General features: G+C 42.8%; 1 protein-coding gene and 2 pseudogenes across 1 annotated transcript in view; 2 read left to right on the top strand and 1 right to left on the bottom strand.

Annotated features, from left to right (window-relative positions):
- The window catches only part of FAM222B (family with sequence similarity 222 member B), a 77,454-nt gene that overhangs the window by 15,795 nt on the left and 37,027 nt on the right, over window positions 1–24,632 (bottom strand). The gene's annotated exons all lie outside the window — the stretch shown is intronic.
- On the top strand, window positions 682–1,217 carry LOC118025274 (annotated as a pseudogene).
- On the top strand, window positions 9,418–14,590 carry LOC118025121 (annotated as a pseudogene).

The raw sequence follows: 24,632 nt of genomic DNA, 5'->3' as shown, positions 1-24,632 counted from the left end.
CGTGAGGCTCGATCTCACGACCCCGAGACCAAGAGTTGCATGCTCCACAGACTGAGCCAGCCAGGTGCCCAGGGCTTACTTTTTTGAAAGCCCAGAACCACGCCTACTGCAAACCATCCCCCCTCCGGGTTTGTAAACATTACTCCTCTACTAACTGCCCTTTAGAACCTATGACAACAGGTCCTTTTCCTTTCCAGGTCCCGCCCCACCCCAGTCCCTAAAGGCACTCTCTCTTCTTCAGCAAAGATGCTCTTTCCTGGATCCCGTAATTATTTAACTCATCTATGATCCAGGGCTTTCTCTTGAAATGTGTTATTCTGGTACCAGGAAAGTGTTCTACCTGGACATTCTAACCTTTCAACCTGAGTGTGAGTGAGCTTCTCTAGACCAGAGCCTTTTATTTTATCCTAAGTTACAGAATCAGGAACAAGATTATCACATAATAGATACTGAATAACTATCACTGGCTCACATTCCTGAAGAAAATAGCATATACTTTAATCTCAGGGTCTGGAAATTATCTGAATTTACATCCTCAAGACAAGGATAATAAAAGTGCCAACAAGCGCCTGTGCATGTGTGTGGGGCAGGTACCTTGGCTCTGTGAGAGGCCAGAGGAGATAAAAAGTGCCCGGGTGGCTCTTTCCAGCTCTGGCTGCCATAGTGAGAGGGGCTGCCACCATGCCCACCCACCTGCAATGAACGTCCTTGCACAACTCCTCCAGCTTCCTGATCAAAGGAACAAGCAGACATACAGCACCAAGCCCAATAACCTGAAGGCTCACAGCTTCTTCCACTACCACTTCCACCCGATTCACTGCAAGGCTGTGGGTGTGGAGCTGGTGGCCAATGGCAAAGGTTAGTGGTGGTCATGAAGCTGAGATCCAGCCAGCGAATACCCTCCACCTCCTACAAGGGACAACCACTAACACGAATGCCACCCTTGGCAGCATCCGGCACATGATCTGCAAGAACAAGTACTGCCCAGATCTGCGCATGGCTGCCATTCACAGAGCCAGTGCCATCCTGTGCAGCCAGAAGCAGCAGCCCGCCCCCACCAAGAGCTCCTGAGCACCTGCCTTGCACCTCCAAAGCAATAAAGATGTCAACCAACCAAAAAAAAAGCCCCAGGGTGCCTGGGTGGCTCAGTTGGTTAAGCATCTGCCTTTGGCTCTGGTCATGATCCCACTGAGCACTGCTTCGGGCTCCCTCCCTGCTCAGCGGGAGGCCTGCTTCTCCTTCTCCCTCTGTGCTCCCCACCCCCACGTACTACTTTTTATTTACACTATATTGAAAAGTATCATTTGATTTCTGTACTTTAATCTCCATTAAGTAGAAATCAGTGTTCCTAAAAATGCAGGCTGTGTTCATTGTAGGCAGCTAAATCAGAACCTGCCATTTTTTCATCATGGTATGTAATAAGGCTTGAGTTTCCAAAGGCCTATGAGGACTGGATCACTATAACTTAAGATGAATCACCTTAGAAACAAAGACTGACCTTTGCATTTAACCCCATTCATAATTGCAAGCAGAGCTGTCAGACTGGGTAGAATTTTACTCACAAGTACCTGGGACTGTGCCTAGCAAGACAAGGAGAACAAGAAACCAGAAGAAACCGCTTCCTTGAGATAAGACACAAATAATGGATTTTTACCTTTTATAATTTTCTATAGAAACTTGTTCTGAATCAAAAAGTTTCAAATTCTTATTCAGATGAAATATAATTCAACAAATGTTACAATTTGTGGCAATTTTTTTTTTTTTTTTAAGATTTTATTTATTTGACAGAGAGAGACACAGGGAGAGAGGGAACACAAGTTGGGGAGTGGGAGAGAGAGAAGCAGGCTTCCCACAGAGCAGGGAGCCCGATGTGGGGCTCGATCCCAGGACCCTGGGATCATGACCTGAGCCGAAGGCAGACGCTCAACGACTGAGCCACCCAGGCGCACCATGTGGCAATTTTTAATTTTCAAAGCCCTGAGTCCCACAGGAGTACAGGAAAAGTTGCCCAGTGACAGAGAAGTACTTATCTCAAACTCAAATGGGGAAACTGAGGCAACAGACCCAAACTATTTTTTTAAAATGGAATCTGTTAAAAAGATACCAAAGTTGGGTACAATTTTAAGTCTTAGGGTGTCTAAAAAGACCTTCAACAGGCCCTGATGAAGCGCAAAACAAGGCAGACCACAGACGGTATTCATTTTGATAAAAATACAAAAGGCAGTTCCCCAGTTAGCTTCTGTAAACTTATATAGCCCACAGCTACAAAACAGAAAAAGAATTTTAAGAATTTAACAGGCTGTTAAAAAATTTTGGCAGCATATGTTTAGAGAACAGCTAAACAAGTTGCTTATTCATGCCCTTTCTCCTCCCCTCAACTGCACAAGGTACAACAGAGGCCCAACTTCTCTAGTGACTCCCTTGCCTCAGGATCACCTCACCAGAGAGTAGGCCCTCTAACCCAGTCTAGAGTCTTTTTTTTTTTTTAAGATTATTTATTTATTTGACAGACAGACACAGCAAGAGAGGGAACACAAGCAGGGGGAGTGGGAGAGAGAGAAGCAGGCTTCCCGCAGAGGAGGGAGCCCGACGTGGGGCTCGATCCCAGGACCCTGGGATCATGACCTGAGCCAAAGGCAGACGCTTAACTGACTGAGCCACCTAGGCACCCCGAGTCTAGAGTCTTTTGAAGTCTGAAGGGTGACAAATTAAAGAGGCTTACAGGCAGTCACTTAGCCCCCCCCCATTCTAGGTATACAACTCCAAGGTGTTATTCTGAAATAAGCTGGGGTAACTGCGTTTGGACCATGTGTGCCTGTTTCTTGACCCTGGTACAGAGATGTCTTTCTTTTCTGAGTCTAATGTGCCTCATCAAAGTTCACTGCTGCATTTAGAAATTTCAGAAGACATTTATAGATCAGTATTTTTGCTCTGTAATAAGTAATACTGATTTACACTGCATAAGAAGGTAGTTTATCAAAACTGCAGAGAATAGCTTAAATGAAATTTTGAACAAGTTTGGAAGAGTTATGAATGGAAACAGTGAAAGGGACAGGATCCACAGCAACATCTGAATCCATGCAAGGGTAGTGAAGACATGGCTCCCACCAAAGCTGTATAGAGAAATATAAGCAACTACTAAATATATGAAGAAATAATGCAACTATCTAATAATTAAAGAAAGTAAATTAAGTGCAATGAGATTTTATTTTTTGCTTAAAAAATGACAAACATGTTTGAAAAAAATCTAAAATATACAGAGTAAGGATATAGTGAAAAATCACGGGGTGGCTGGGTGGCTCAGCTGGTTGGGCATCTGCCTTCGGCTCAGGTCGTGATCCCAGGGTCCTGGGATTGAGCCCCACACTGGGCTCCCTGCTCTGCAGGAAGCCTGCTTCTCCCTCTCCCACTCCCCCTCCTTGTGTTTCCTCTCTCGTTGTCTCTCTCTCTCTGCCAAATAAATAAATAAATAAAATCTTTAAAAAAAGAAAAATCACTAAAGTGAGATGTTTTATTTATTTTTTAAATTAACATATAATGTATTATTTGTTTCAGGGGTACAGGTCTGTGATTCATCAGTCTTACACAAGACCCAGCGCTCATCCCAACACATATGCTCCCCAATGTCCATCACCCAGCCACCCCATCCCTCCCACCGCCCTCCACTCCAACAACCCTCAGTTTGTTTCCTAAGATTAAGAGTCTAAAGTGAGATGTTTAAATTGATAGATACATTATTTCTGGAAATAAGCATGAACAGTTTTTGTTTGGGTTTTTTTTTTGTTTTAAGATTTTATTAGAGAGAAAAGGGGGGAGGGAGGGCAGAGGGAGAGAGAATCTTAAGCAGACTCTGCACTGAGCAAGGAGCCTGACAAGGGACTCGATCCCAGGACCCTGGGATCATGACCTGAGCCGAGGGCAGAAACCAAGAGTCGGACTCAACTAACTGTGCCAATAGGCACCCAGGCGTTAAGCGTCTGCCTTCGGCTCGGGTCATGATTCCAGAGTCCTGGGATTGAGCTCCGCATCGGGCTCCCGGCTCAGCAGGAAGCCTGCTTCTCCCTCTCCCACTCCCCCTGCTTGTGTTCCCTCTCTCGCTGTGTCTCTGTCAAATAAATAAATAAAATCTTAATTAAAAAAAGATAAAAAAAATAAATATTCATATTCTTCAACACAGTGATTGCACTTCTAAAATCTAATTTAAGGAACAATCAATGAGAGATGCAAACAAAGATTTATATATGACTCTCTTCTCATAATTATGTAGAAACTGGAAACAATCTTAATGTCCCAAAGCAAGGAAATGGTTATATAAATTATGGGATATTCATCTAATAAAGTTATCATGAGCCTCTCAATTTTTAATTGTTAAAGAATTATCTAAAAACAAAGAAAAATGCTTAGAATAGAAATACTGGGTTAAAAAGTATATAAATAGACAAATATGGTATAACAGTAATTTTGTAAAAATTTATTATACACACACACACACACACACAAATTATAAAGTCATTTGTATTTGACCATTAAATGCTTTATAGCACTTTGTGGGGATAAATGCTCATTCCTGGACCATATAGTTTAGGATAACATTCTTTTTATTTTTTTTAAAAGATTTTATTTATTTATTTGACAGAGACATAGCGAGAGAGGGAACACAAGCAGGGGGAGTGGGAGAGGGAGAAGCAGGTTCCCCACCGACCCTGGGACCCAGGACCCTGGGATCATGACCTGAGCCGAAGGCAGACACTTAACTGACTGAGCCACCTAGGCATCCCTAGGATAACATTCTAATTAGCTTTCACTTCTTGAACATAAAGCCAAGAGAGGCAAGGAAGTAACTTAGGAAAAACGTGAGTGACAAAGGCAAGTCATTTTCTGATAAGCTTTTATAAGGGGAAAATTCACATGCAGATAAATGTCAACCACAGTTCAAATCACCTCCAAGAAACCTGGATTAACAAATGGCACTATATCAAAGAAAAGACAAGAGTTTAAGTTCGAATCCCAGCTCTGTTGCTTACTTGCAATATGACCTTAGGAAAGACACTTAACTTCATCTGTAAAATGCAGCTACTTCACAGGATTGCTGTGAGGATTCTTTTTTTTTTTTTAAAGATTTTATTTATTTGAGAGGGAGAGTGAGCGAGAGAGAGAGCACACAAGCAGGGGCACAGGGAGAGGGAGCAGCAGACTCACCTACTGAGCAGGGAGCCCCGACACGGGACTTGATCCCAGGACCCCGGGATCATGACCTGAGCCAAAGACAAATGTTCAAATCACTGAGCCACCCAGGAACCCCTGTTGTGAGGATTAAATGAGTTTAATACATTCAAGTGCCTGGGGCACCTGGCTGGCTCAGTTGGTAGAGCATGAGACTCTTGATCTCAAAGTCGCGAGTTGGAGCCCCACGTTGGGCACAGAGCTTACTTAAAAAAAAAAAAAAAAATCCATTCAAGTACCTGATATTGGTGCCTAACATATAGTGAACATTTTTTTTTTTTTAAGATTTTATTTATTTATTTGACAGAGAGAGAGTACAAGTAGGCAGAGTGGTAGACAGAGGGAGAAGGAGAAGCAGGCTCCCTGCTCAGCAGGGAGCCCGATGCGGGGCTTGATCCCAGGACCCTGGGACCACGACCCAAGCCGAAGGCAGACGCTTAACGACTGAGCCACCCAGGTGCCCCATGAACATTATTTAAATGTTTGCTATCATCACTTTCCTAACCTACTAAAATTCAGATCACTTTTTTTTTTAAGATTTTTATTTATTTATTTGACAGAGACACAGCGAGAGAGGGAACACAAGCAGGGCAAGTGGGAGAGGGAGAAGCAGGCTTCCCGCTGAGCAGAGAGCCCGATGTGGGGCTCGATCCCAGGACCCTGGGATCATGACCTGAGCCGAAGGCAGACGCTTAACGGCTGAGCCACACAGGCACCCCATCACTTTTTTTTTGCCAACAGAACCAAATTATCACCTCACATTTTATAGTTCTTTATATGTTGAAACATGTTTATACAAGTAATTTCATTTGAAACTTACAACAATCTTTCAAGATGGAACAAGTATCATTCCCCTTCTATAAATTAGGAAACCCAGGCTCAGAAAGATTTAAATTACCTGTCCAGTGATATGCAGCTGGGACAGTGGACCTCATATTAAATTCTCTGTCTTAACTCCTAGACTTGTGGCTCATTCCATTAGAAAAGTATTTTTATTTTTTAAAGATTTTATTTATTTATTTGACAGAGTGAGGCACAGCGAGAGAGGGAACACAAGCAGGGGGGGGTGGGAGAGGGAGAAGCAGGCTTCCCGCCGAGCAGGGAGCCCGATGTGGGGCTTGATCCCAGGACCCTGGGATCACGACCTGAGCCGAAGGCAGATGCTTAACGACTGAGCCCCAGGCGCCCCTAGAAAAGTTATTTTCTAATCTGCAGACTGTGACCAGCCTTTTTTAAAAAATTCAATAAAAAAAATTTCACGAAGTCAGAATGTTTACTGTTTCATGATTCTCATTTCAATTATCTCATTTATATATATTTTACTGGGATGCAATCTCTATCGTGGGCTTAGACAAAAATGTCTGAAAAACACTGCACTATACCATAGCTGTCCCTCAAGTCAGTATTTATTGACCACCTATCATATCCCTCTTCTTACACTATTATATACAACAAAAACATACAATTCGAAGCCATGGTTTGGTTTGGTTTTTGTTTTTTTTTTAAAGAATTTATTTATTTATTTGACAGAGAGAGAGACACAGTGAGAGAGAGAACACAAGCGGGGGAGCGGGAGAGGGAGAAGCAGGCTTCCTGCAGAGCAGGGAGCCCAGTGTGGGGCTCGATCCCAGGACCCTGGGACCACGACCCAAGCCGAAGGCAGACACTTAATGACTGAGCCACCCAGGCGCCCCTAGCCGTGGTTTTGTTATTTTAAGTGTGAACGTAATTGTTGACTTTCCTATGGATCTGGGGAATTGCCTGTCCCAGATCAGCACTCTGCACTGAAACTCTATTATCCTTTGGCTAGCCTAACACTTTCCAATCAGCTCTCAGTGAAAATTCTTTCAAGATGGAACTATAAAGCCAGCAACTATAACCAAGGTAAGGGTAAAAATGCACTGGGAAAGTGTCTCCATAAAGACAAAGCAAACTTTATGTTCGACTTGTCAAACTTTTTTTTTCAGGGAAAAGTTTTATAATTTACACTGAGGAAACTATATCCAAGAATACAAGTAATGATTGAACACAGTTCTCTCTCATTCTCAAACAATCCTGGGACAGAAAACTCTACCCCTCCTATCCTCATGCTCTTCCCTGAACTCTTAACTCTGAACCTATTCTCAATTCTACCTGTTCTAAGTCCGTTTCCATTTGGACACTTGTACTATGACAGCTTTTGGAAGCTGGGCATCACAGAGCCCACCCAGGTCTCTGAAAGGAAACGTCCCTCTGCGCTCTCAGGTGTTTTAAATTTGGGTGACGGTGGAGGGAGGGTGGGCTCATACTTTTCCATGCCACACATCTATATCCACTCTATATTCATTTGGTCTATTACTTTCTCAGAACTTTCTCTCTGAACACAATGCCTTGAGTTTATGTGCCTTACATACCTAGTGAAGTTTCAGAAAGGCTAATAAATTCAGTGCAGATGGGGAATGAAGTTTTACTTATATTATAGTTAACATACTGCCCTCACTCTATCCTTCTAGTCTGCTGCCATCCAGGGTTAATTTGGCAATAGGCAGATCTTAAGGTAAGAGGACAAGGCATAATTGCTATCTTAATATATTCTGTTCATTTAGGCCCTCCCTTCTCCTCTGCCAGCGGGAGTAAAGGACCATGAGGAACCCTGATGTGTAACAATTTGGGGTGAGGGCTTCTGTAGCCTTAGCAAAAATCCCAACATCTGACCTTGCCGTTTCACTGAGATTCACTATAACCTGAAGCTTTATGGCTCACACCCCACAAAGCCAAGGAATTACCAGGTTTCTGAAGGTAAGGGGTCTCTGAAAGTGGGACAGGCTGCTAAGCCTCAAAACCACAGAAAAACTGAAAGCTTACTGAGGAAGAGGAGCTCCCCCTTCCTTCTACACCCTACAAATCGCTGCAACTAGCTGATGAAATTTGGAATACTGGTTCAATCCATAGAAGTAAGAGAACAGTCACTGCTGCAAGAATACTTTTATAGCTAGAGTAAACACCCACTGAAGTAAAATTCTGAACTGAGCTTCAGGAGGCTTCCTCATTTCAGGAATTGCCTTGTAAAACAAAAAACTAAAAAAAGTAGTCCTTTAAACCTCTCAAAGATTCAAAGTACACAACTCATTCACTGATCAGCAGAATTCTCTTCCTCCTTTCTGTAGTCCTGAAAAGTTCCATAATCATTCAGCACTGGTTTTTTATGATTATTTATTTGTCAGAGAGAGAGAGAGAGAGAGAGAGAGAGAGAGAGTGCCCAAGCAGGGGAAGCGGCAGGCAGAGGGAGAAGCAGGCTCCCCACTGAGCAAGGAGCCCAATGTGGGACTTGATCCCAGGGCCCTGGGATCGCGACCTGAGCCGAAGGCAGATGCTTAACCGATTAACCAACTGCCCACCCAGGTGTGATTTTTCTAAATCACTGTGTGTCTGGTTCTGACTGGTCAACTATGTGTCTTATACCACATATTAAGCCCCATCCAAACAAAGAATTTAACTCAAGATTACTTTAGCATTGAATGAATCAGAAAAAGAATATAAAAATACATGTTTTATCCTACAGATGTCCAAATGATGTGTTTTCCTTTACCTCAAAGATACCTCAAAGAAATGACTAACACTACCCAAATTAACATCTTTTGGACAGCAGCAGAAAACGAAAGTTCCTAACTCTTCTATTCCTGGTACATTGCCTCCTTCAGTCAGTATGCCCCTTCCCTGTTCTAGTTTCTCCTCTGTAAACTACTCTCTCCAGGGCCTCCCTCACCAACTGAGCATCCTTCCCAACCTTCACCCAGTTCCCTCTGTTAAATCACTTCAACTAGATTGGAAATAGAAGGTACCCAAACAGAGTGAAGATGTCAGCCACAAAGTAGTGGGGGGCCTGTTATGGGGAGCCAGAAACCAAGTGGTATGAGAGCATCCCCAGAGGGAAGGAATGACGACTCCACCATCCAACAGCAATGAGCCTCATTAAGGTCCAAACAGATCTTGATTTCTAGACACATGATTTCCAAATTTGTTTATTAACAGGAACAAAGGCTCTTTGGAGAAATGGCTGAGGCAGAGAAATGAGTCTAGAACATCATATTGTGCAGGAAAGGAAGGAAGTGTTCAAAGACTAATGGTGACATGTCAAAGAACACAGAAGCTATGGAATGCTCAAATGGTGAGAGAAACCCCCAAAGAGAAGTTTACACAGTGGAAATTGGGTACATGAACAGGTACATGAGTGAAGGAGGTATGTCCTAGCAATAGAAGAATTAAAAACTTTTGTTTACTGGGGCCTGGGTGGCTCAGTTGGTTGAGCGACTGCCTTCGGCTCAGGTCATGATCCTGGAGTCCCTGGATCGAGTCCTGCATCGGGCTCCCCGCTCGGCGGGGAGTCTGCTTCTCCCTGTGACCTTCCCCCCTCTCATGTGCTCTCACTCTCTCAAATAAATGAATAAATAAAATCTTAAAAAAAAAAAAAAACTTTTGTTTACTACCACTATTCATAAGATATCAGTTTGGGTAGTATCAGCCAATTCTTTGAAATAAAACGACAGCAAATCATTTAGTCATCTTTAGGATTAAATATATATATATAATTTTTTCCTGATATACTGACAAATTCTGGGATAATTTGAACATCAAAACAAATAGGGGCGCCTGGGTGGCTCAGTCAGTTAAGCATCTGACTCTTGATTTTGGCTCAGGTCATGACTGCAGATCGGGCTCTGCGCTCAGTGCGGAGTCAGCTTGTCCCTCCCCCTCTACTCCTCCCCCTGCTCATGATCTCTCTGAAATAAATAAATAAAATCCTTTAAAAAAAAACAAAACAAGGGGCGCCTGGGTGGCTCAGTTGGTTAAGCGACTGCCTTCGGCTCAGGTCGTGATCCTGGAGTCCCGGGATCGAGTCCCGCATCGGGCTCCCTGCTCGGCAGGGAGTCTGCTTCTCCCTCTGACCCTCCCCCCTCTCATGCTCTCTCTATCTCATTCTCTCTCTCAAATAAATAAATAAAATCTTAAAAAAAAAAAAAAAAAACAAGCAAATGATGATAACAGATTAGTCTACTGAATAAAATAGAAAATCCATAATGCATAAAGAAATTGAATCACGGGGCCCCTGGGTGACTCAGTTGGTTAAGCATCTGCCTTCAGCTTGGGTCATGATCCCAGGGTCCTGGGATCAAGCCCCACTTCAGGCTCCCAGGTCAGCGGGGAGCCTGCTTCTCCCTCTCCCTCTGCCCCTCTCCCCTGCTTCTGCTCTCTCTTGCTATCTCTCTCTCTCAAATAAGAATCTTAAAAAAAAAAAAAAAAAGATGAATCACTATTGTTATATGCCTGAAACTAATGTACCATTGTGTGTCAACTATACTCAAATTAGAAAAAAAATTTCTAATAGAAAATCATGAGTCCATACTAATGTAAATATATAAATTAATAAATTGAAAGAGTGGAGAGGAACAAGATATTTGCATAGGTTTTTTTTCTTTAAAGATTTTATTTATCTGACAGAGAGAGACACAGTGAGAGAGGGAACACAAGCAAGGAGAGTGGGAGAGGGAGAAGCAGGCTTCCCGCGGAGCAGGGAGCCTGATGCGGGGCTCGATCCCAGGACCCTGGGATCATGACCTGAGCCGAAGGCAGACACTTAACCGACTGAGCCACCCAGGCGCCCCAAGATATTTGCATAGTTTCAAAGTATCTCCCTTCAGGGGCATCTGGCTGGCTCAGCTGGTGGAGCATGGGACTCTTGATCTCAGGGTCATGAGTTCAAGCCCCACGTTGGGCATGGAGCCAACTTAAAAAAAAAAAAAAAAAGGTTGGGGCCCCTGGGTGGCTCAGTCGTTAGGCATCTGCCTTCGGCTCAGGTCATGATCCCAGAGTCCTGGGATCGAGCCCCACATCGGGCTCCCTGCTCGGCGGGAGGCCTGCTTCTCCCTCTCCCACTCCCCCTGCTTGTGTTCCCTCTCTCGCTGTCTCTCTCTCTGTCAAATAAATAAATGAAATCTTTAAAAAAAAAAAAAAAAGGGTATCTCCTTCCAAAATACTTACTAATTAAAAAGGGGAAAAGAGTAACTTTACATTAGAAATGCCTAGCAAGCACCACCTTAATCAAGTGATTGAACATTACCAGAAATAGGACACATAAAAATTCTGCATTTTTTTTTTTAAAGATTTTATTTATTTATTTGACAGAGAGAGAGACACAGCGAGAGAGGGAACACAAGCAGGGGGAGTGGGAGAGGCAGAAGCAGGCTTCCTGCTGAGCAGGGAGCCCGATGCGGGGCTCGATCTCAGAACCCTGGGATCATGACCTGAGCCGAAGACAGACGCTTAACGATTGAGCCGCCCAGGTGCCCCCAAAATCTGCACTTCTTAAAATTATGCAATGAAGAACACAGCATCACTCTTGTAATATTCCTGCTAAAGATATATAACCTAAATTAAACACAAGGAACCATCAGACAATTCTTAATTGAGGGACTTTCTACATAATAACTGTTAGTAGCATTAAGATCATGAAAGTCAAAGGCCTGAAGAACTGTTCCAGATTGAAGGAGACCAAGAATACATACAAATAAATGCAATGTGTGGGGCGCCTTGCTGGCTAAATTGGTAGAGCACATGACTCCAGATCTCGGGGTTGTGAGTTCAAGCCCCACACTGGGAGTAGAGTTCACTGCAATAAACAAACAACAACAACAACCACTTTTTTTTTTTAATTATTTTATTTATTTATTTGACAGAGAGAGACACAGAGAGAGAGGGAACACAAGCAGGGGAAGTGGGAGAGAGAGAAGCAGGCTTCCCGCCTAGCAGGGAGCCCAATGCGGGGCTCGATCCCAGGACCCTGGGATCATGACCTGAGCCGAAGGCAGACGCTTAACGACTGAGCCACCCAGGCGCCCCCAAAAACCACTTTAAATAAATAAATAAATGCAACGTGTGATTCTGAACTGGATCCTTACTGCAATGAAGGACGTTACTGGTAAAAATAGTACCATCTGAGAGGGGTCTGCGAATTATATGATAGCAATGTATCAGTGTTAACTTCCTGATTTTGATGGCTGTACTGTGGTAATGCTGGTGTGTGTCCTTGTTTGTAGAAGATAAACACTAAAGTATTCTGAGATAATGAAGCAATCAGGTAAAATGATTTAAGGAAGAAAAATATTCTTTGTACTGTACTTGCAACTTTTCTGTAATTTTGAGATTGTTTCCAGGCATTTTATTTTATTTTAAAGATTTTACTTATTTATTTGAGAGAGAAAGAGAACACAAGAAGTGGGGAGGGCCAGGGGGAGAGGGAGAAGCAGGCTTCCTGCTGAGCAAGGAGCCTGATGCAGGGCTCGATCCCAAGACCTCGGGATCATGATCTGAGCTGAAGGCAGACGCTTAACCGACTGAGCCACTCAGGTGCCCCTGGCCACTTTATTTTAAAAACAAAACAAAAAATACACAAAAAAGGAGACTCATGGCTCCTTTTTTCCTTTCTGAGTCTCCTAGACACTCCATCTGTATCTCTCCACATCTTCAATAAACTCTGCTTTCACTTCCAAAAAATAACAAAAATGGCAAAAATAAACAAACAGGCAGCAGTGTTGAAGTCTGCAAATGGGGTCGGGGCTGGAGATCATAAAGAAGAGTTGGAGAGAATGGTCTGTTGGTAACCATTATATTTCATCTTAATGCAGGTAACTTCCCTCTACATTGGTGAGTGCTGACATGTGGGGTTGTTGCCATCTGGAATAGGTTTCCTGTATCTTTCTGCCTCATCAACTTCCAATTTCTCTTCAACACTTACCTAAATCACATTTTCTCCAGTGCCTATACTTCAAATTTTCTCCCAACCTCCACTCTGTTCTGGCAACGCTTCCACTGTGTGGCCTTCAATGCCACCCTCTTACTTAGAGATGGAGAATTTCACTTTTGGAAAGGTTCCAAAAGAAATGTCTATCCTGAAGGGGCCCTAGTAATAACCCTCCTTTCAGGCCTGACATTCACTAGCATTTCCATTAAGTTCATGTTCATGTCTCAGTAAGAGTTCTGCAAGGCCTTTCCTTCTAAGCACACATCCTGAACCTCATCACAAGTGTCACGCAAACCCCTATGCTCTAAGGGAAATGGAAATCCTTGTAGCTTCCAGAGTGGAACAGAGTTTTGATACTCTTTCCTCCCACTATACAAAAAGTCTCAAATGACATCATAAACTTTATCTCCAGACTTCCTGAAAGCACCCACTATAACTAATGTCTCCACTTTCACACCAACAGCAGCCGGCAGGCAGTCTCGGTTATTCTACAGCAGAAAGGTTTTCAGGAACAGTCAATGAAGAGCTTTGAAGTTGTGCAACAATGATGTTTATCACTCACCCCTTCCTCTTCTTTCCTTTTTAGTGTGATCAGGGAAGCTTTGGAGGAGAAGCAACTGTATTACGGCCCTTCTCCAAGCAGCCATGAACTTTCTTCCTTTACTTCACACAAACACTAAGAAAAGCAAGCTCTTAAAGTGCATTGCGGGGCACCTGGGTGGCTCAGTCGTTCGGCATCTGCCTTCGGCTCAGGTCATGATCCCGGGGTCCTGGGATCGAGCCCCGCATCGGGCTCCCTGCTCCGTGGGAAGCCTGCTTCTCCCTCTCCCACTCCCCCTTGCTTGTGTTCCCTCTCTGGCCGTGTCTGTCAAATAAATAAAATCTTAAAAAAAAAAAATGCACTGCCATACTCCTTGGCCACTTATTCGCAACAAAACTTTTACACAGCCACAGCCATGAAGTATCTAAGAAGACTGATGAGCCCTTGGGAAGAAAGCCTAGCAACAAAGGACACTAAGGGGTGGAAGGACATCCGAAATGAAAGAAACAGCAAGTCACCTGAAGATCTAGGAACAGTCCCAGTTTGGAATCGACTTTAGTTTTTTTGCATGTTAAGGAGATAAGATTTTGCTTATAAGACCATTTACTTTGCAGGATTACCATCAAACAATAATGAAGGGAAAGTCTTAAAAAAAATAGGGAAGGGACTTTGTCATCTTCAGAGAAAGACAAACTATTCCTTCCGTCTCTCTCCACCTAGCAAGGATGTTTCCAAAGGTATTATGCAACTTTCTATTAAAATAACAGCTAAAATTAAAAAATTTTTTTAGGGAGGCATCTTTGAGCTTACTGAGTAGACATCAAGAGCAAAGCTCCCCCTCCCAAGTAGAAAAAATTTCTGGACAAAAAATTATCACTAAAATTAAATGGTGGCAGACATGTCCAAGGAATACTGCAAGGGTTTAATCCCTTTATGAATCTTGTGATAGGTGAATGTATGGAAATGGCAACTAGTGAGCAACAGAACAATATACTGGAATGGTGGTAATAGGAGGAAATAGCACCATCATGTTAGAAGCCTTGGAATGAGCATAAACGGGTATGTTCGGGATACCTGGGTGGCTCAGTCGGTTGAGCAGCTGTCTTTGGCCTGAGTCATGATCCCAGGGTCCTGGGATCTAGCCCAGCATTGGGCTCCTTGCATAGCAGGGAGCCTGCTTCTCCTTCCCCCCTGCCTGCCCTCCCCCTGCTTGTGCTCTGTCAAGTGAATAAATAAAATCTTAAAAAACAAACAAACAGGGGTGCCTGGGTGGCTCAGTCATTAAGCGCCTGCCTTCGGCTCAGGTCATGATCCCAGCGTCCTGGGATCAAGCCCCGCATCGGGCTCCCTGCTCGGCGGGAAGCCTGCTTCTCCCTCTTTCACTCCCCCTGCTTGTGTTCCTCTCTCGCTGTGTCTCTCTCTGTCAAATAAATAAATAAAATCTTTAAAACAAACAAACAAACAAACAAAAAAAAAAAACAACAGGTGTGTTCACCAGAACAAATCAACTGCTTCCACATGGCCCCTCTCCATAGCACCTGTTTTACTACAATATAAAAACCAGGTCATAAGCATTTTCATATTGGACTATTTTGTTACATAAACTTTTGTAACAGTAAAAAAAAATTTTTTTTAAATAACATACATAAAATTCCTATATGCTAACGAAATGTATCCTTAGTGTGCTACTGATTTTAAAATCACTTCAAAAGTGCCTCAAATGGGTGCCTGGGTAGCTCAGTTGGTTAAGCATCTGACTTCAGCTCAGTTCATGATCTCAGGATTCTGGCATTGAGCCCCATGTCAGGCTCCCTGCTCAGCGGGGACTCTGCTTATCCCTCTGCCCCTCCCCCCGCTCATGCTCTCTCTCTCTCTCTCTCTCTCTCTAATAAATAAGGAAATAAATAAGTGCCCCAAATAGGAGCACCTGGGTGGCTCAGTTGGTTAAGCGGCCGTCTTTTCTTTTTTTTAAGATTTTATTTATTTATTTGACAGAGAAAGACACAGCAAGAGAAGGAATACAAGCAGTGGGAGTGGGAGAGGGAGAAGCAGGCTTCCCACCGAGCAGGGAGCCCGATGCGGGGCTTGATCCCAGGACCCCGAATCACGACCTGAGCCGAAGGCAGACGCTTAATGACTGAGCCACCCAGGCGCCCCTAAGCGGCCGTCTCTTAATTTCTGCTCAGGCCACGATCTTAGGGTTGTGGGATTGACCCACATCAGGCTCCATGCTCAGCATGGGGTCTGCTTGAGATTCTCTCTCTCCCTTTCCCTCTGCCCCCCCAACTTGTGCACGCCTCTCTCCACCCCTCAAATAAATAAATCTTTAAAAAAATCTATAGGGGTGCGTGGGTGGCTCAGTCGTTAAGTGTCTGCCTTCAGCTTAGGTCATGATCCCAGGGTCCTGGGATCGAGCCCCACATTGGGCTCCCTGCTCGGCGGGGAGCCTGCTTCTCCCTCTTCCACTCCCCCTGCTTGTGTTCCCTCTCTTGCTGTGTCTCTCTCTGTCAAATAAATAAATAAAAGATTTTTAAAAAATAAAAATAAATAAAAAATAAAAAAAATCTATAAAAGTGCCCCAAACAAAAGCTTACTTTTGCACTTCGAAGAGAATCTCATACGCAAGCAGAAGACTAGACTGCACCTTGCCAATTACTATAATCTTACAATAAGCACATATTGTTGTGAATGACATTCAGTTCCATCTCAGTCTATTCTCTTACAATAAGCAGCAATGAACTCAAGGGTATGATCTCAGAATATAAAAAGCCATTAAAGCTGCTTCTAACAGATTCTTCTAAAATATGACCCTATACAGCTCTTCAAAAGAAGGACAATACGTTTTAATTGTGAGATGAACTTTTACAATGCTTTGATCTGTCTAAAAGAGGTCTTGGAAAAAAGAAATAACTACAGTGGAGGGAGGGAATAAAATGTGTCATTCTGGTTATTAAAATCCATCAAATTCATACTTTAGCCTTGGGATAACTGCAGCCAAAAAACTGACTTGCAACTAATTATCACCACTATCTGCAATAAAAGTTAATTGGACATAATTGAACTAACGCCCTAATCGGAGAGAAGCTGCAACTGGCACACAGCCCACTCCTGCTTCTTCAATCTGCAAATGAAACTGCTAATGATAATTTGTGGACAAACAAGAAATTGGTCTCATGGTTTCCCCACTGCAAATCACTCAGCAATTTCAGCTAATGCCCAGCATGTTGAGCCAGGAGAAAAATCATTAACCAGTGCTTCCTTTGATAAAGATGAATTTTAACAATAACCAAGTCCATTTAGGCTGAGAGCTGCTGAGAATTGGTATATTTATCCTAACCACCCTAAGTAAGGCACTGTGGCCTGATCTCTACACCCGAGTACTATGCACTAGATGCGCCCTGTGACACTAACATGTAGTACTAAGAAGAGACATTATACAAGGCCAGGAGCTACTATTATACTAATAATTTATCTTCTTTTAAGAGAATCCTGTATAATCTCATTTTTTAGACAGGCAAATGGCATTGCTGATCTGCTTCAACAGCAAAGATTAAATCACTTTTGAATAGACTTTGGAGCTGATAGATTCCTGCTGCCTGACTCATTCGCCTTCAAATCTGGGTAAGAGATGCACCCTTTCCCCTGGAATTTAGTACCAGACTCTCTGCTTTTCAATTGTGTGACAGCCCAAGGGACTAAGACTCCCTTAAGGGTATTGTGGAGTCTTAGGAAACCATTCTGTTTTACAGAAAGGGGAAAATTGTGGTCTTTATATCAACAGTGACTTATAAATTGGGATGACCTTGCTGAGGTGACAGAAAGTAAAAGAGAAAAGCAGGTACAAAGCGCTTACCTCTGCTTGTTTTTTCTCTGCTTCTTTTTAAGTTATTTATTTATTTATTTATTGTTTTAAAGATTTTATTTATTTATTTGACAGAGACAGACACAGCGAGAGAGGGAACACAAGCAGGGGGAGTGGGAGAGGGAGAAGCAGGCTTCCCGCGGAGCATGGAGCCCGATGCGGGGCTTGATCCCAGGACACTGGGATCATGACCTGAGCCGAAGGCAGACACTTAATCACTGAGCCACCCAGGTGCCCCAAGTTTTTTATTTATTTATTTATTAAAGATTTTATTTATTTATTTGACAGAGAGAGAGATAGCGAGAGCAGGAACACAAGCAGGGGGAGTGGGAGAGGGAGAAGCAGGCTTCCCGCGGAGCGGAGAGCCCGATGTGGGGCTCGATCCCAGGACGCTGGGATCATGACCTAAGCCGAAGGCAGACGTTTAACGACTGAGCCACCCAGGTATCCCTCAAGTTTTTTATTTTTAAGTAATCTCTACACCCAATGTGGGGCTCTAACTCACAACCCAGAGATCAAGAGTCGCATGCTCTACCAACTGAAGAGCCAGGTGCCCCTTCTCTGCTTATTTTTATTTTATTTGGGCTCTATTCTGGCAAGGAGGTGGCTAGAAATTAATGCAGTAAGAACCTTTCCCAAAGCAGCAGCTGGACAACCTGCTCATTTGGTACATTTTTCGTTAAAAGTTATTTTGGAAGGTTGCAGTTCACTTCCTGCAGTCATTAAAATACACTTTCTGATGGAAATAGAGGAAAGCCTAGGAATAGCTCAGCCAAGATATAATAAACAGAGAGGGACCTAGAAACTGTAATATGGATAGTAAATGGAAAAAGAGAACACTTAGTAGGAACATCCTTCATTCATTCAGTCCCTGAGCAACTGTGATGCAGGGGTACTGTGGTAGTACTATGCACTGGGAATACAAACATGGCAGACAAAAGCCCTGGTGAGAAACGTGATTACTGTGGTGAACGTTTCACAGTATATGCAATATCAAATCATTATGTTGTACATCTTTTTTTTTTTTTAAGATTTTTTTTTATTTATTTATTTGAGAGAGAGTGTGAGAGAGAGAGAGAGCACAAGAGGGGGGAGCGGGAGAGGGAGAAGCAGACTCCCTGCCAAGCAGGGAGCCCGATGCGGGACTCGATCCAGGGACTCCAGGATCATGACCTGAGCCGAAGGCAGTCGCTTAACCAACTGAGCCACCCAGGGGCCCTATGTTGTACATCTTAAACTAAATACAATGCTGAACACATCAATTATACTTCAATAAAAAAAAAAGTGGTGGCACCTGGGTGGTTCAGATGGTTAAGCATCTCCTTTCAGCTCAGGTCATGATCCCAGGGTCCTGGGATCAAGCCCCGCATCGGGCTCCCTGCTCCGCGGGAAGCCTGCTTCTCCCTCTCCCTCTACTGCTCTCCCTACTGGCGCTCTCTCGCTCTCTCTGACAAATAAATAAAATCTTAAAAAAAAAAAGTGGATAAAGTTGTTTGAAAACCAAAATAACAAAACAAATTACTTCCAAGGAACAGTGAGAAAGAAGGGAGAACAACAACATGGATCACTGAAAGCCAAGTAAGAATTTACCAGACTGAGAAGGGTAAACTACTCTAGGCAGAGAAAACTAGCATAATGAAAGGCATGCACGACTACACTGGAAAACTAGCGTAACTAAATGCATGTTTGGGAAACCACAAATGGTATGGTATGAGGAGCTGGGTGTTGGATGTATGTGCCAAACCTGGAGATGAGCCTGATGTGCCAAATTATGAAGAACCTTATATTTCATACTAGAGGGACAGAAGAGCAGATTAAGAATAAAGCTGGGTTTGGGCACCTGGGTGGTACAGTTAAGCGGCTGACTCTTGGTTTTGCTCAGGTCATGATCTCAGGGTCCTGAGATCGAGCCCTACGTTGGGCTCCGCACTAAGCATGGAGTCTGCTTGAGATATTCTCTCTCTCTCCCTCTCCCACTTGTGCTGTCTCTCTCTCTAAAATAAATAAATAAAATTAAAAAAAAAAGAAAAAAAAGAATAAAGCTGGGTTGGAGTCACAGCCCAATATTCTTACCATTAAAATAGTATAAAAGTAGTCCCAACACCTTACAGAATAACTGTGATAATTATATAAGATTATATTCATAAAGTGCTTAGTACAGTGTCTATGCTCAATGATGGTAGTTATAACTATTATTAGCTAATGTCAGACTTTATCCTGAAGCCATGTGGAGATAGGGACAGGTTTCAAGGAGAGTAACATGATCAAATGTCTTGATCAATCTGCTGGAGGCACCTGGGTGGCTCAATCGGTTAAGCGTCTTCCTTCGGCTTGGGTCATGATCCTGGGGTCCTGGGATCAAGCCCTGCATCGGGCTCCTTGCTCTGCAGGGAGCCCGCTTCTCCCTCTCCTCCCCACTTGTACTCTCTCACTGTCTCTCCTTCTCTCTCTCTCTCAAATAAATAAATGGAGTCATTGAAAGGATAAATAAATAAATCTGCTGAAAATGTAAAAGACAAATAGGAGATGGCAGAAATCAGTTAAGTGGCTACAGTGATTTCGGAGCAAGAGATGATGAAGATCTTAAACAAGGGTGCCCTAAGAGGGCCATCATACAAAGGAGGGAGTAGATTAATCTCTGAGCTCAAAAACAGATTAGTAAAGTCTGAAGAAAGGCAGTTTTAGATGAACATAAACAACAATGAGCTTATTCAATAGTGGCACAGTACTAGAAATGCTGAAGCAAAAGCCATGACTACTCTTTAAGAATGATGGAAAAGAGGGGCACCTGGGTGGTTCAGTCAGTTAAGCATCTGACCCCCTTGATTTCAGCTCAGGTGTTGATCTCAGGGTCATGAAAAAAAAATGATGGAAAATTTATTTTCAGGAGCTAAGAATCTGAACTAGATGATCGATCATTAAACCATCTTCCAGATTCCATGACTCTAAATTACTAACAAAGGTGATTTTAGGGGGGCGCCTGGGTGGCTCAGTTGGTTAAGTGACTGCCTTCGGCTCAGGTCATGATCCTGGAGTCCCGGGATCGAGTCCCACATCGGGATGCTTATCCCTCTGACCCTCCCCCTCTGATATGCTCTCTCTCTCTCTCTCATTCTCTCTGTCTCAAATAAATAAAATCTTAAAAAAAAAAAAAGGTGATTTTATACGGTCATTAATGACTGCTTACTTTTGTAGAAAGGTTCATAATTTTCGAAGTGCTTTCACATGAATTCTCTCACTTGATTTTCTCAAATGCCCTATGAGATAGTTTGGGCAAGGATCAACAGTCCCATTTTCAGAGATAAAAGAAAGTGGAAAAGCTCATTAAGTGCCTAGACTACAACCAGGTTTTCTGACCCCTGGCTCTCTCTTTCCGTTCTCACCACTGCCTCCAACATGGTGCCACAGCTGAAAATCAATTCTGAGAAACCATCCTTCTTTGGTCACCTGTTCCAGTATTTATTTCAAAATCAGGAAATTTTCTGCATGTCTTATTCATTGTTCAGGAGCTTCAGCCTATTCCTTGGTCCTCTTCAAGGTGAATAAGAGCTAGTCATCTATCTTTATAAAATGCTCCTTCATATTTCACACTATAAAATATCTGTCATTTCCCTAATCTGTGCTAATAAACCCCAAATTCCTTGAGGTTTTTTTCCACATAAGTCTTTCCCTTAAGCTAGTCAAGAAATGTGATCCCTAATTTAGTACTAGCTCCAGTAAGACAATAATCTCTTCCCATATACTCCAATTCTAATCCTCAGGTATCTTTTATTTTTTTATTTTTTTTTTATTTATTTATTCATGAGAGAGAGAGAGAGAGAGGCAGAGGCAGAGGGAGAAGCAGGCTGCCCGCGGAGCAGGGAGCCCGATGCGGGACTCGATCCCAGGACCCCGGGATCATGACCTGAGCTGAAGGCAGACGCTTAACCGACTGAGCCACCCAGACGTCCCCTCAGGTATCTTTTAAAGAGTACCTCTCCAATTAATTCATACCAATATTTACTGAGCACCTACTATGTAACAAGACATTGCCCCAGGAATGAGGGACTTAGCAAAGAACAAAACAAAAACTCATGCTTCCATTTTTACATGGGGTAGAATGGGAGGGTCAGACAAATTTAATGAGCAGGTAAGTTACATAGACTCTTAGAAGGTGATAAATGCTACGGAAAGAAAAATAAAGCAGTGTAAGAGATGGGGCATACTGGATGGGATAGCGATTTTAAATGGCATAGTTAAGAGTAGCCCTCACTGAAAAACTGTAGTTCTCCATGGCTTATCTGCTAGTTTCAGTGCAAGACAGCAATACAGCTTTCAATATCATAACAGATTTTTTTAAAGATTTTATTTATTTGTCAGAGAGAGCAAGTGAGGGCGTGCACGTACACAAGCAGGGGGAGCGGCAGACAGAGGGAGAGGGAGAAGCAAGCTCCTTACCAAGCAGGGAGCCAGATGCAGGACTTGATCCCAGGACCCCAGGATCATGACCTGAGCCGAAGGCAGATGCTTAACCGGCTGAGCCACCCAGGCGTCCCAACAACAGATTTTTTTAATGCAATTAAACTATAATCAATATAGTTGTCCTCTCTCTCGTTTCAAGTTTAACTCGTAGACACTTGCCCTTCTAATAAAAAGCAACCTACCAACTTGTTCAGAAGAGTGGAAGCTTATTTCTGTAATGCAGAAACACCCTTCAAGCAATAATGCAACAAAATAATGCAAGCCTGCATGTGCGCACACACACAACTCTTTGATAGACTTTGATAAAGACTACTATTTCCCTGTTTGAACAATGGTACTTTCTTAACTAGTTGTGGAAATCTGAGAGATGAGCCGATGTGGACAGTCGGGGGGATGGAGGCAGTTGGTGGAAACAGAATTTCAGAGAATTACAGAATTGGTGTGCATGCTTAAGTGGCATCAACTTCTTACTTCCAAGTGCACTTGGAACAATCTCCCCAAAACATACTATGATAAGAATGATATATTTCAGTAGGGACATTTGTTTAGCTTGGGGAAGAGGCAAAAATTAAATACAGCCTGCTGAAAAAGCAACTTGTTCCAACTTAATTTTGCCATGGGCTATGGAAATAGGTGAAGAGCGTTTCTTAAAAGGAAAGGTTCCTTTTGTCTCTCTGCAGAAATGTTCTAACACACCATCACACTCCAACTGCACCATAACCTCACAGGGACTGAATGAAACGTAAGTACCAAAATCCTTTGTAAAGCACTTTAGTGAATGTACAGTAACACCTAGCAGGACAGGTTAAAACCAAGATATGGATTCTTCATTAATCCACTGGTCCCACTTTCTGCTGAATGAAAAAGGTTCTGGGAGAATAAGATAAGCAAAAGCCAAACCAGTACCTTCACAGCTACAAAATTAATGTCTTCACAATAGTACATCCACTCCCAGCTGAATAGCTGGTTAATACAGACAGTCCTTTCAGGAACTCAGGAAATGTATCTTTTCCTTTGATTTACTGTGACCTGGGATGAGCTGTCTTTAACTTCTCACAGTCTTGATACCTCTGTCCTTTAAAAATAGATTAAGTTCTGGGGCGCCTGGGTGGCTCAGTTGGTTAGGCAACTGCCTTCGGCTCGGGTCATGATCCTGGAGTCCCTGGATCGAGTCCCGCATCGGGCTCTCTGCTTGGCAGGGAGTCTGCTTCTCCCTCTGACCCTCCCCCCTCTCATGTGCTCTCTCTCATTCTCTCTCTCTCAAATAAATAAATAAAATCTTAAAAAAAAATAGATTAAATTCTATCCTTTACATAATAAGTGATAAGTGAACTGCCAATGGAAAAAATACTTTAGCTTTTGGAAGGAAAGAAGAAACTTAAGTTATGACTAACAACACTTATGCTTCTCCTCTGAAGCAACAGGGATAGTGTTGAAATCCCTTCAATTCTCCAAGTGGCATAAAATCTGATTTTCACTCAGATCAGCAACTGATCTTCAAAACCACTTTGCTCAGTGCAAAGAATTAGCGATTGGTCGTGGAAACCTTGCCTTTTAAATCTGCTGTAATATTCAGTTGATCTTCTACTGTGAGAGAGAGAGAGAGAAACATTTTCCCACCAAATAGCACTTAAAGAAATCCTTAGTTTGGAAATTTATAATGTATAGTACTACTTTAATCACAACCTGACATCTGACTTCTAAATGGATTTCATTTTGGCCAACAGTTCTCATCATTAGAGTATATACAGTCCAGTGTTAAGAGCAGGGGTTTGCTTTGGTAACACTTCTTTGGTTATCTACAGCTTGCCCACATATGAATGATTGGCCAATACTGTGGGGCCAGAAGATGCCAACAAAGAAGACATGCTAGTACCGAAAGCTAGTTTATCTATGATCTACTTGGAATATCTCAATTCTCCATAGGACCTCAGTGTAATTAGATAACAAGGGTCAAAGTCTTAAAAAAATAAATAATCTCAAGGATACTAAACTGAGCTAAACTTTTCTAGGTCCAGTAATGAGTTATATATTACTTTTGATGATCAAAACACTAAGTTTAATTCAAGCTTGTGGATATCTTACTTACTGGTCTCTTGAATGACCAGAGAAAGAAAACAAATCTCTAATCACTTTGTTCAGAAAATCCTAGTTAAAAAGCAGAGGAAGGGGGGAAAAAAAAAAAAAGGCAGAGGAAGTTATTAAAGCTATTGGTAGGAATATCTTTGGATTTTACCTATCTGTACTTTGCCTGTTTGCCCTTCTGCATGAATAATCAAGAACCGAATGTATTCCCTGATCAGGAATGAATCCTTAACTAGAGTTCTGCCCACGTGTTGTAAAGATGCCTCTGCCCTTTTCAGCTAGGCTGACATGTAACAAACTCAACCATGACTGAATTTGATCTAATAGGCCCAAAGCTCCCTCCCTGAGATCCATCAGCACCAAATAACATAAAACTTCAATTTGGCCTTGCCTTACAGCTCAGTCTTTTAACTCCTCCAACACCTCATCCTGAACCTTCCTCCTCCTCTTGACTGATAATGGCATCTTGATCTTTGGATTTCCTTCACAACTAGGGAAGTCAGAACAGCCTCTCACGGTAGAAACAGGAAAATTTCAAGTCACTTCCAATAAGGATCCTGAAAGGAGTTCTTCGAGAGAAGAATTAAATATATTAAAAATTCAGGGCACCTGGCTGACTCAGTCAGTAGGGCCTGTGACTCTTGATCTCAGGGTGGTAAGTTCAAGCCCCACCTTGGGCACAG

Source organism: Mirounga leonina, unplaced genomic scaffold, assembly GCF_011800145.1.
Source record: "Mirounga leonina isolate KUSES-001 unplaced genomic scaffold, KU_Mleo_1.0 Mir_200, whole genome shotgun sequence".
Lineage (NCBI taxonomy): Eukaryota > Metazoa > Chordata > Mammalia > Carnivora > Phocidae > Mirounga > Mirounga leonina.
The sequence above is the reverse complement of the archived record's forward strand: the minus strand, read 5'-3'. Positions and strand labels throughout refer to the sequence as shown.